Genomic DNA, 13,037 nt, shown 5'->3' on the forward strand with positions numbered 1-13,037 from the left:
CATACTGTAACCTACAATGTCAGAATAAAATGATTAGCCTTTGTAGGTGCATTTATTCATTAGTAGGAAATAACTCACCGAGAACATCAGTCATATCAGACGTGTTTGATTATACATAAATATTTGGACAGTTACACAGTTTTTGTGAGTTTGCATATGTACACCACCACAATAGATTTGAAATAAAACAATGAAGATGCACTTGTGCCTTAGGTTGTTAGCTTTAATTCAAGGGGTTTAACAAAAATATCATGAAGGAATTACAGCCACTTTTATACAGAGTCCCGCCATTTTCACAGGCCACAAACAACTGAACAAGCCACACATATAAGGGGCAGTGTGGTGGATTAGTGGTTAGCACTGTTGCAGCAAGAAGGTCATAGGATCGATTCCCACCTGTGGCCTTTCTGTGTAGAGTTTGTCCGTGCGTGTGGGTGTGAATGTGTTTGTCTAGATGTGTCTCTGTGACAGACTGGCAGACTGGGATAGGTTCTAGCCCCCATATGACCCTTAATTGGTGTAAGCGGGTGTAGAAAATGGTTGGATGGACCACATATCAGGATTATTAATAATACAAATAATCACTTTTGCAACCAGGTTACTTTTGACACGTCAGTAGATGGATACGTGAACATTTCCACGTCTTGGACTTCATTTGTGTTATTTGTTAAGAAATACAATCTGGATCATGCAAAAAGGAAACAATTTAGGGAAGCCACCAAGACACTTTGTCCAACTCTGAAGGAGGTACAGGTTTCTTTGGTTGTGTTTAGAAAAACTGCACAAAGTGCAAGTTTTTTCTGTTGTATCACCACTTATAAAGCTCACTGGCGGAGTATGATTGAGGAGATGTTTCTTAAAAAGAAGATGTGAAATTTCAGCTAGTTTGCCAAAAGGCACACGGAAGAGTCAACTCTAGATTTGATGTGTTTTCTTCTGTAAAACATCTTCTGTGTTTCATTCCACTGTGAAGCTATGACTTGTGACGCAATAGATAAAACTTGCACAATACAGCGTTACTGAAGGTTGTAACTTTTTCAAAGCTTTCATGCATGTTTTGGTGGCTTCCCTCACTTGTTTCCTTCTTGCACATGTCCCTCGGTTTTTGAGAACTATCTACTCCAGTCAGATTACCACACTGTTTGTATCTCTCAATCTTCTTTCGGTGGCTCCCACTAGGGGTCGCTATAGCAGATCATTTGTCTCTATCAGTGTGTTTGTTTAGGCAAATTACACCAGTTGCCCTTCTTGATGTAACTCTACTTATTAGGACTCAGAATGCACTGACTTGTGCACTCACACATGGCCGAGTTCTTGTTTTTGTTTTTTAATGGTTAATGTAAACAAAGTTCAAAACATATTTAATGACTTCTTTAAAGAAAATTGGCTGGAAACATGATGATTTGTATTTGCAGTAATCAGAGTTGGAACGATACATCGCATATTGTGATAATCATATATTGGTGTCAGGCATAGTGTAAGCGTGGCTCAAAATGGGTGGACACAAATGCAAGTTGTCACCAGGGATGGAGTAAGAAAAGGATTAATCGTCAAAGCAAGCAAGAAGTCAGTACACAGGTGATCCAGCAGCGAGGCAATGGTAACAGACAGACGAAGCGTGGTTCAACAGACAGGCACAGGTCAAAATACACAGCGAGGAGGCAATCAGAGGTAAAGACAAACTCAAGGTCAAGGACAAAGCAAAGTCAAAAGCTGGCAAGCAAAAACAGGGCAAAGGAGAGCTTGGAACAAAGGCTGGAGAGTGACATGAAATCAACAATCTGGCAGTGAGCTGTGAGGGATTAAATAGGGAACAGATTAATCAAGGTGTGATGAGGTGCAGGTATGTGGAAGGCTCTGGAAGAGGGTGTGACCGGGGAAACAAAAGTAAGTGCAAGAGAGTGAAGTGAGACAAAAGCAAAGCGAACTGGGGCAAGATAACTACGTAAGTGACAGAAAAACCAACGGTGACGTGCTCGACAAACAAGAAGTAACGTGAACAAAACAAAAGGGGAAAAAATAGAAAATAACCAGACTAATCTAGAAAGCGGAAAACAAGAAGGTCAATGATTTTAACTGAAACTAGAACAGGACTGATTCAGATTAAAGTATAAAAATAAATGCAATAACCAGAAAGAGATGATAAATCAGACTACAAGCCAGTGTTGTATAAAGTACCGGAAAATCACACTTAAGTAAAAGTACAGATACCCTATTAAAAAATGACTTTGGTAGAAGTTCAAGTCACCGATTGAAATGCTACTCAAGTAAAAGTCAAGTAAAAGTAAAAGTATCTAGTATTTATTGTACTTAAGTATGACAAGTAATGTACAACTAAATGTACTCAAGTACTGAAAGTAAAAGTACAATAAATGTTAATAATCAAAAACGGACAGATTTTTTTTTATATTACAAAGTTTATCTAGGCTTGTAAATGACTGCTAGTATTAGTCAAAATACTGAAAATTGTGCACATCACACAAAAACAGTTCAGAAACAAGGTTTCAAAACCTAAATGAGAGCAGGCTACTCACTAGGTGTTCACAGGAAACAGTTATTTATTTCTATATGTATTTATTTATTTTCATTGTTACATGGTTTTATCTTTTCTGTTGTGTTTTTGTTTCATGAGGTTCTTTTTGTCTCATTTTCTAATTGTATTGTAACATTATTTAGTCTATTATTATTGACTATTATTGTCTATTATGTAGACAATTATTGTTGTTCCTATTATTATCAATATATGAATAAAAATTAATTAAAAAAATTACAATTTGACTCTTACGGCAACAAATGCTGAGCCATTAATTATACAGAAAACAAATCAACACAAACATGCTGATGCGAACAGCTTAATGCTAACTTGAACATTGAAAACACCATAGACATGCTAATGCATTAGCATCAGTCCCATTTTTAAGTTATAAAATACATCTATCAACTGTTTCAGAAGACCACAACAGGTCAGTTTAACATAACAATATTAAACATGACTCACAGACATATGCTCTTCAGGGTTTTAGTGGGGAAAAATTAGGATAAAACGAAATAAACAGTGAATTCACGAATCGTAAATCGAAGCACTGCTTCGATCCGTATCACTGCTTCGATTGGTTCAAGGTTCAAAGCAAAGCCGCTCTGCAGAAAAGTTGATTACAGACCCGCTGCACGTCTGTAATCAATGTAGAGAAATGATCATTTTCCTGACAAACAAGTGCGCAAGTGCGCAACTGCAAAAAAGCCTACCGGACATGCCTGTGTCTGGGTGAAAACATGACTTTTTCCATGCGTGTGTGTTTTGTAACGATTAACGGCATGTAGCATAGAAAATGTATCGGAGTAGAAGTATGCAATTAAGGTCGGAAATGTAGTGAAGTAAAAGTGAAAGTAAGCTGAATTAAAAAAACTCAAGTAAAGTACAAAGTCTCCCAAAACGTAATTAAGTACAGTAGTGAAGTATTTTTACTTCGTTACTATACAACACTGCTACAAGCTGAGCAGCAAATAAATAACAAAACAAAACCAGTGACCAGAGAATACAACACAAAATAAACGATAAACAGAGAATGCAATAAATAACTTAAGGAACATAACCAGATAAAAACACAGAAGATGAATAATAACCAAAACCAGTGACTAAAGCATAATACAATAAATGTGAAAAACAAAACTAAACTAAGATTGAAGTAACTAAAGGGACCACAAGTGAAAGAAAGTAATACAACAAGCAATAAGGAAAAACAAACTACAGGCAAGACAAGAACTAAGACAAAATTAAATATATGGCAACCAAGTGAAACACAGAAAATAAATAAAAAAAAATAATCATAAATAGAGCATGGCCGAGAAGACATGAGATAAATAAAAATTCAGAAAGCTCAGAATCAGGAGGCCAATGAGAACCCACAACCAAACAGGAGCCCCTCATGGGCAGGAGCATGACAATTGGAGCCTGTAATAAATATTATTGTTTTTGAAATAAGCATCATGATGCCACAAAACATCAGCTACTAATTTGATGAAATGATCTCTTGCAGAGGAATCATCAGTGAATTATAAAATGGGAAACATAACATCTTGGATTTAAAATTTATACTTCACAAATAATTTTTTGAGCTAAACACTCACCACAGCTTACATTCTACAAAATTTGTGTAAAGACTGATGCACTTATGTATCATGATATGTATTGAATCACGATAGGTGTATCGTGAAATGTATGGTATTGTGGAGCTAGTGAATCATTCCCCTTCTAGCGATAATCTTTATAATTAGTTCATCTAATTATTTACCGCCTCTGAAAATGAGAAAGTGAATATAATTCATATTATATATATACATATATATATACGAGGTCTGTCCGTAAAGTATAGGTCCTTTTTATTTTTTTCTAAAACTATATGGATTTCATTCATATGTTTTTACGTCAGACATGCTTGAACCCTCGTGCGCATGCGTGAGTTTTTCCACGCCTGTCGGTGACGTCATTCGCCTGTGAGCACTCCTTGTGGGAGGAGTCGTCCAGCCCCTCGTCGGAATTCCTTTGTCTGAGAAGTTGCTGAGAGACTGGCGCGTTGTTTGATCCAAATTTTTTCTAAACCTGTGAGGAACATCGAAGTGGACACGGTTCAAAAAAATTTAGCTGGTTTTCGGTGAAAATTTTAACGGCTGAAGAGAGATTTTGAGGTGATACTGTCGCTTTAAGGACTTCCCATGGAGCGGGATGTCGCGCAGCGCTCCCAGGTGCCGTCATCAGCCTGTTTCAAGCTGAAAACCTCCACATTTCAGGCTTTATTGATCCAGGATGTCGTGAGAGAACAGAGAAGTTTCAGAAGAAGTCGGTTTCAGCATTTTATCCGGATATTCCACTGTTAAAGGAGATTTTTTTAATGAAAGACGTGCAGGCGGATTGCAGCGTCGGCTCGCAGCCGCCACGACGTTCCATCACAGGAAAAACACCTCTGTTGGAAGCCTTGAGGACAAGTTGGAACATCTCCAGCTGATAAACAATTTCTCATATACTCACTCCACTGAAAGCCATCAAAAGCCGCCTGGATTTTACAAATGGTTATCAACACGGAGGTGTTTTTCCTGTGCCGCCGCGCCGCGTCGGCTGCACAGGACCCGTCCGCACGTCTTTCATTAAAAAAATCTCCTTTAACAGTGGAATATCCGGATAAAATGCTGAAACCGACTTCTTCTGAAACTTCTCTGTTCTCTCACGACGTCCTGGATCAATAGAGCCTGAAATGTGGAGGTTTTAAGCTTGAAACAGGCTGATGACGCTGCCTGAGAGCGCAGCGCGACGTCTCGCACCGTGAAAAGTCCTTAAAGCGACAGAATCACCTCAAAATCTCTCATCAGCTGTTAAAATTTTCACTGAAAACCATCTTAATTTTTCGAACCATGTCCACTTCGATGTGTCTCACAGGTTTAGAAAAAATTTTGATCAAACAAAGCGCCAGTCTCTCAGCAACTTCTCAGACAAAGAAATTCCGACGAGGGGCTGGACGACTCCTCCCACAAGGAGTGCTCACAGGCGAATGACGTCACCGACAGGCGTGGAAAAACTCACGCATGCGCACGAGGGTGCAAGCATGTCTGACGTAAAAACATATGAATGAAATCCATATAGTTTTTGAAAAAAATAAAAAGGACCTATACTTTACGGACAGCCCTCGTATAATATATATATATATATATATATATATGTATGTATATGTCGCCTCAGTGTACGTATGTGTGTTTTGCTTTGATCACCGAGAAACTGGGGAGAGCTGACATTTGCCATTTGGTATGCTTATGTATTTTGGGACAAGGATGAATGCTGGGAAAACAGAAAGTCAATAGGACTAATATTTCTGGAGAAATTAGCAATATTAGCTAACAACAATGAACAACAGACATTGTGCTGGAATGCTCCATGGGAGTTTGGGGTTTTAAATGTTATTTTGTTTTATGTTAGTTTGAGTGTTACTGGGGTTATTGATTTGTTGGGATTTTGTAGTTGGTCAGTCAGTTTAATTAAGTGTCATGTTACCATTACAATGAGTGAAAACTGTACTGCGTTCCATGTCTTCCACCACTGTTTCTGTTAGTGGGTGTGTAAAAATAAAAACATCTGCTTGGAGCTGAATAAAGAAAAGACAAAAAGCTCTGCATGTGTGCGTGCATATAACTTTGATCACAGACAAACTGGGGAGAGCTGACATTTGCTGTTTGGTATGCTTGTGTATTTTGAGTCAAGGATGGATGATGTCAAAACAGAACATTGATGAGACTAATATTTTTGGAGAAACTATGGACATTATCTAACAACACAGAACAATGGATGTTAATGATTACATTCTGGATTCCCATGCCATTCCAAAAGGGTGTGGTAAATAATGTATATAGTAAAAGCATGCATGACTGTATTTAGTAAGTTCAAATGTAAGTTCATAATAGAATTGTAAATACATCAAAAATATGTGGATGGCACAAGAAAGTGAAAACACTTTCGTTGTGGTCCATTTAAAAATCAAATGAAAAAAAAAAATAGAATAAAAATATAAAATAATAATGATAATAATATGTGTGTATATGATAAGAACCTAACCAATTTATAAATAGATTAGGACAGTAAATTAATAAAAAAAAACATAATAAACAGGAAATTAAAGGATTGCGTTCTTCTTCTAAAAACTGTTGAGGTCTAAGGTTCTAAAAACATTCTGGGCTTACACACCATTCCAATTCATTATAGAAACATTCCAAAATTTATAACCAGCCTTGAAAAATGTCAGCTACCTATTTTATAAACACTACTCAATCTAGAGTCCATTTATCCCCAAGGTCAACGTGCCAGTATATTAAAAAAGTACCACAAAAATAAAGCCATAGAAAACCTATACACTTTTGGATACTGATATCTGTCATATGTCATCTTAAAGCATATCTCAGGGAATTTTATCGCTGATGTTCATTTCTAATTTCAGCTCAGTTTGTAAGAGTTTTAGCTGTCACACGATGTGTTCAATATGTGCACCACGGTGGTTCAGCCATTCATTCAAACTGACTGCAAAGTTTCCCATATCACTTCCAGTAGGTAATCATCCATATTGTCTTTCTGTCTGGAGCTTTTCGAACTGCAAAATGACACTGATATTGTCCTTGGTTTTGCATGAAAATTCAGTAAGGTATGATCGATTTGATCTCAAAAGTAGAATTCCACCAGTTTCCCTTTTTGTGCTCAATTGTAAGCAGCATCCTCATTGGATCAGTCTCAAACCACATCAGAAGAAATTCCTCACATATATCTTGATGTCTGAGAAAAAAGAATTCAGATTAGCCATTGCAGAATTAGAGTCAAATGATTTTGTGGCACTTTTTTGGACACCCTATATATATATATATATATATATATATATATATATATATATATATATATATATATATATATATATATATATATATATACACACACACACATTAATCATTCATTCAAGCCAAAGTTTTGCGAAGCATCATGAATCAAAGGTGAAAGTCGACAGTACAATCATATCTTTATTGTTTCATTTCACCTCCATAGTTGTGGTGTACAGAGACAAAAATGGTCACTGTCCAAATATTTAAACCTGACTGTAAAACTGTGGTTTATTTGTTTGCCTCTGAGCTTATGTGTACTCATCTGTATGTTGACGTGAGTCAGACAGACTGACAGCAGGAGTCGTGCTGGCATTGAGATATTGAAATCAATACACTTTCGAGTGCCGTCCAAACATCCAAAGACTGAGACAGAAATGGATTTAGACTGCTGTAAAGCACGCACACACACATCCTAATGCTTACGGTAAGGCTGCAATCTGTTATCAATAGAGAGGAGCCCAGAGAGGGAGAACAATGTGGTTTCAGTGGGTGTGGTGCTAATGTGAATAGATGACTTCCACATACTGCGTGCAGTTACCAGCCAATTGATGTTTTTGTGTGCTGACACTGAGCGGCAGACTTCTTGTGAAGAGCTTTGTTATACCATGATGAATGCAAGGAGGTTAAAAATTCATTTTGGTGAGGCAAAGTGCTTGACGCAACTATAGGAGGAAATGACACCCTTAGTTTAGAATCGAGAATGGTTATTAAAGTGATAATCAAAATTTATTAAAAATAAAAACTAAGAAATCACGTGTACATAGTATTCACACCCTTTGTTCAGGACTTTGTTGATGCACCTTTGGCAGCAATTATAGCCTCAAGACGTCTTGAATATGATGCCACAAGCTTGGTACACCTATCTCTGGAGAGATCTGAAAATGGCTGTTCACTGACGCTCCCCATCCAACGTGATGGAGCTTGAGAGGTGCTGCACAGAGAAATGGGCAAAACTGCCCAGAGATGTTCAACTGGATTCAGGTCTGGACTCTGGCTGGGGCACTCAAGGACATTCACAGAGTTGTCCTGAAGCCACTCCTTTGATATCTTGGCTGTGTGCTTATGTCATTGTCCTGCTGAAAGATGAACCGTCACCCCAGTCTGAGGTCAAGAGCGCTCTGGAGCAGGTTTTCATCCAGGATGTCTCTGTACTTTGCTGCATTCATCTTTCCCTCAATCCTGACTAGTCTCCCAGTTCCTGCCACTGAAAAACAGCCCCACAGCATGATGCTGGCACCACCTTGCTTCACTGTAGGGATGGTGCCTGGTTTCCTCCAAATATGACACCTGGCATTCACACCAAAGAGTTCAATCTTTGTCTCATTAGACCAGATGATTTTGTTTCTCATGGTCTGAGAGTCCTTCAGGTGCCTTTTGACAAACTCCAGCTGGGCTGCCATGTGCCTTTTACTAAGGAGTGGCTTCTGTCTGTCCACTCTACCATACAGGCCTGATTGGTGGATTGCTGCAGAGATGGATGTCCTTCTGGAAGGCTCTCCTCTCTCCATAGAGGAATGCTGGAGCTCTGACAGAGTGACCATCTGGTTTTTGGTCACCTCCCAGACTAAGGGCCTTCCCCAATCGCTCAGTTTGGATGGGTGGCCAGCTTGAGGAAGAGTCCTAGTGGGTCCAAACGTTTTCCATTTTCAAATGATGGAGGCCACTGTGCTCATTGGGACCTTCAAAGCAGCAGAAATGTTTCTGTACCCTTCCCCAGATTTGTGCCTCAAGACAATCCAGTCTCAGACAATTCCTTTGACTTCATGCTTAGTTTGTGCTCTGACATTCACTGGCAACTGTTGGACCTTATATGTAGACAGGTGTGTGTCTTTCCAAATCATGTCCAATCAACTGAATTTACCCCAGGTGGACTCCAGTTAAGCTGTAGAAACATTTCAAGGATGATCACTGGAAACAGGATGCACCCGAGCTCAATTTTGAGCTTCATGGCAAAGGCTGTGAATATTGATTGATGTGATTTCTTAGTTTTGAAAAATTTTAATAAATTTGAAAAAATCTTGGAAAAAAAAAATCACATTGCCATGATGGAGTATTGTGTGTAGAGTTTTGAAGAAACCCCTCTCCCGAATCATATCCATTTTGAAATAAGGCCATAAGTTAATACTTTAATACTTTAACTTTAATAAGTTAATATTTGTGAATACTTTCTGGATGGACTGTATGGTCAACTGGTTATTCGTGCAGGCTAACAACTTTTCATATCCCTAGTTTTTGTGAAATAAAGGATAGTTCATATTATGTATCACAAGAAAGCATGAATCTTTGTCATCCAAGAAATGAAAATGTGAAAGAAAATTGTGACCGGTGACTGCCTCGTGCAATCTGTAACCTCACCACTAGATGGCACTATATTCTACACACCAGGCATTTTCAAAGTGTGGGAGAGTGAGCTCCCTCTCAGAGTACAAATGAATAGCTGCTCCCCCCCGACACACATACCCCAATTTCAACATCTTCGTGTGTTTTGTTTTATTCCTTTACACATGTTAAACATGTTTTAAAGATATTAATGTGTTTTAAGGATTTGCCTATGCATTTACACATTTGACAGCCTTTGTAAACATTTTAAACATATTTTAAAATAACTTTCTCTTCTTTCACACATTTTCCACCCTTTTTCAAACATTTTAAATGTGTTTTAAAAACTTTCTATTCTTCTATTTTTACATTTTGTCATATTTTAAATATCGTTTTTTTAACATTTAAACATCTCTGTGTTTTTAAACGTCTTTGACATAACTAACACATTTTAGCATAAGTAATATTTAATTATATTTTTATACATATTTAGTCTCATCTAGTCTCACCTCTTGTTTAGTGCGATCAGTGAGTCTGGGTCTTTGACGCACACTGGCGGCTGATGTTGGGATACACTGTGGAGAGGAGCAAACGAAGATTGTCCTCTACTTTCTTCTTTTTTTGGTTGCCACAAACTCTGTCTTGTCACTGGTAGATTTACGCAGTAAAAATTTATCCATTTTGCTCCTGACATGTTAGCTAGTAATGTTTTCTTTTTCCTTTTTTCCCCTTCTTTTGTTGGTTAACAGTGCTTACAGTTTTTTTTTTTTTTTTTTTTGCACACCCCCCAAAGAACTCTAGCGCCCCGCTCCCTCACAGTTTGAAAACCAGTGCTATAGCTTTATATTCTACACACTTAGCTTTAAATTCTGACTGGCTGGAGTGGTGCTGCCATCGTCTCTGGTGTTTATTTGGTTGTGCGGATTAAGCTACATAAGTGTTTTTAACAAGGCAAACAAGATTTTAAAGATGGGAAGCCCTATTCTATATACTTCTATATAGTGTAAAATAACATACAGCACAGATTTAATGCTTCATTTGCAACTGAAACAGCTGTCATTTTAAACACCAAGTCATCTGGAGCTTATCTGTGTGCCCATGGGCATGTTTGTCTGCCAATGAGGTGTGTTCAGGTGTTATGCTGGTGCATTGTTATTGTGAGACAGCAGAACATACAGTACAGTAGGGTAAGAATGTACGCTGATAAATGCAGGAAACACACACACACACACACACACACACACACACACACACACACACACACACACACACACACACACACACACACACACACACACACACACACACACACACACACACACACACACACACAGACCCAAAACCCTGCATGAATACAACAGGTATTTGCGTAAAAAAAAAAAAGTCACAAATTGAGAATACACAGCCAATGCAAACCAATATAACTTCGGAACATGTAATATAACAATTTAATGCAACAGTGTACCAGCTGCAAATTCACACAACACATGCAAAAACACTGACACAGAGTTAAAATGAATTGCGTATGCAGTTGACTTTCAATTTTTATTCAAGCGGTTTCACAAAATAATCGCATTAACCATTAATGGATTTCAACCATTTTTAGACAAAGTCCTTCAGTTTTTTGAGGCCACAATTAGTTAAGATTTATATTATCACTTTTACAGCTAGTTTTCTTTTGACAAGTTAAGTGATAGATACATGAACATTTTTCCAAGTCACTGAATATTGTTATGTGCCGACGCGGGCTGAGGAGCGGACCTGCGTCTGACTGAACCCAGCGCTAAATAACCAGAAAGCGGTTCCAGAAAAAACAAAACAATTTTATTTTCCCCCTTTTGTGCAATACTCTGTGTACAAACATAAAAGTGCGTTTATCTGGCGGAGTGAAGGACGGCGCGCTCTCCAGCGCCCAAAGGGATCGAAGCCCGGCGCTTCTGGACTCACCTTCACCGCCAAACACCCCCCAGGTGGACACGACAAACCGACTCTGCGAAGGTTAGAAAAGGTGAGGTAAGTCAGCAGCTATAACTAATATCCTTCAGAGGCACACACTATCAGCAACACATTCAGGTCTGAATTTAAGCTTTATGTAAATGAGCAGCTTCTCACAACAGGTGGAGGATCATCAGTCCGCACGCCACGGCAGTGAGAAGCGAGCTGCACAATTCTCATCAATGTTCAAATATACTGCGTAACAAAATACCACATTACTATTAACATTTATTCAGACAATCAATCACCTCTGATGTGTGCTGACAGCATGTGTCCCTCACCCGTCCTCCTTCACAGGCACGATGTGTCAAACCCAGGCGCGGTCCTCAGCGTCTCACAAACGAACATCACAAGGTCGAGTTCCCGGCCATTCTGCTTGAATCACACATGGCTTAAATGCAGAACGCCATCTCATTATCTGCTTCAGCTGAAAGTCTTTAAGATTGCACGTGAGCACCATCCACAGGTGCTGCATATCACGTTGATGAGGGTGAAGGACTCTTCTGCCAGCACCTTCTCCACAGACAATAAATCAGTTTGCATACCACCTGGAGAGCAAAGAAAAGAAAAGAACACCCAAATGTCCAGCCAAACCCCCCAACACACAACAGAATATGTGTCAGACTTTATTCAGGCCTTAAGAAATTAAAACAGTATGGTACCATTTGGTAAATTTGTCTGGAGTTGGCTGTTCTCAAAATCTGTGTGACCGTGGAAGGAGAAGACAAGTGAGGGAAGCCACCAAGACACCCATGACAACTCCGAGGAAGTTATCACTTATGTGGCAGTAACTGGATTAACTTGGAATAGTGCAATTTTTCATGTATCCCTAGTCACAGCATCATGCTGGAGCAGAAAAGAGAAGGATAGAGTATTTTATACAAGAAAACACATTAAATTTTGACTCGAGTCTCCCATGTGCTTTCTTTCAACCTGTAGCTGAAATTTTACATCTTCTGTATGTGAAAAGCCTTCTGTTTCACTCCTCCAGAAAACTATATAACATATGAAACAGATAAAAATTGCACATCACTGAAAAAGTGAAGCTTATATATACCTAAAGAATAAATGTGTTAGACTTATTTATTAGTTTCTCAAAGCATATTTATTATATGGTTGAAACCTTAAATTATAAATACACTTTGAGAGAAACTAATACATTTCAGTGTAACAAATTACAACATTTTACAAAGTTTTTTTTTCAGTGTGCACTGTCCCCCAGTCATTGCAACAGACTATAATTTAATTACAGTTGTCATGGGTTTCTTGGTGGGCGTCCAATTACATATGGGCTCTCAAAATGGAAAAAATCTAAC

At 38.4% G+C, this 13,037-nt stretch overlaps 1 protein-coding gene across 1 annotated transcript in view; it reads left to right on the forward strand.

Annotated features, from left to right (window-relative positions):
• kctd16b (potassium channel tetramerization domain containing 16b) overlaps positions 1-13,037 on the forward strand; it is a 321,307-nt gene that overhangs the window by 93,860 nt on the left and 214,410 nt on the right.

This window comes from Thalassophryne amazonica, chromosome 9 (genome assembly GCF_902500255.1).
Source record: "Thalassophryne amazonica chromosome 9, fThaAma1.1, whole genome shotgun sequence".
NCBI lineage: Eukaryota > Metazoa > Chordata > Actinopteri > Batrachoidiformes > Batrachoididae > Thalassophryne > Thalassophryne amazonica.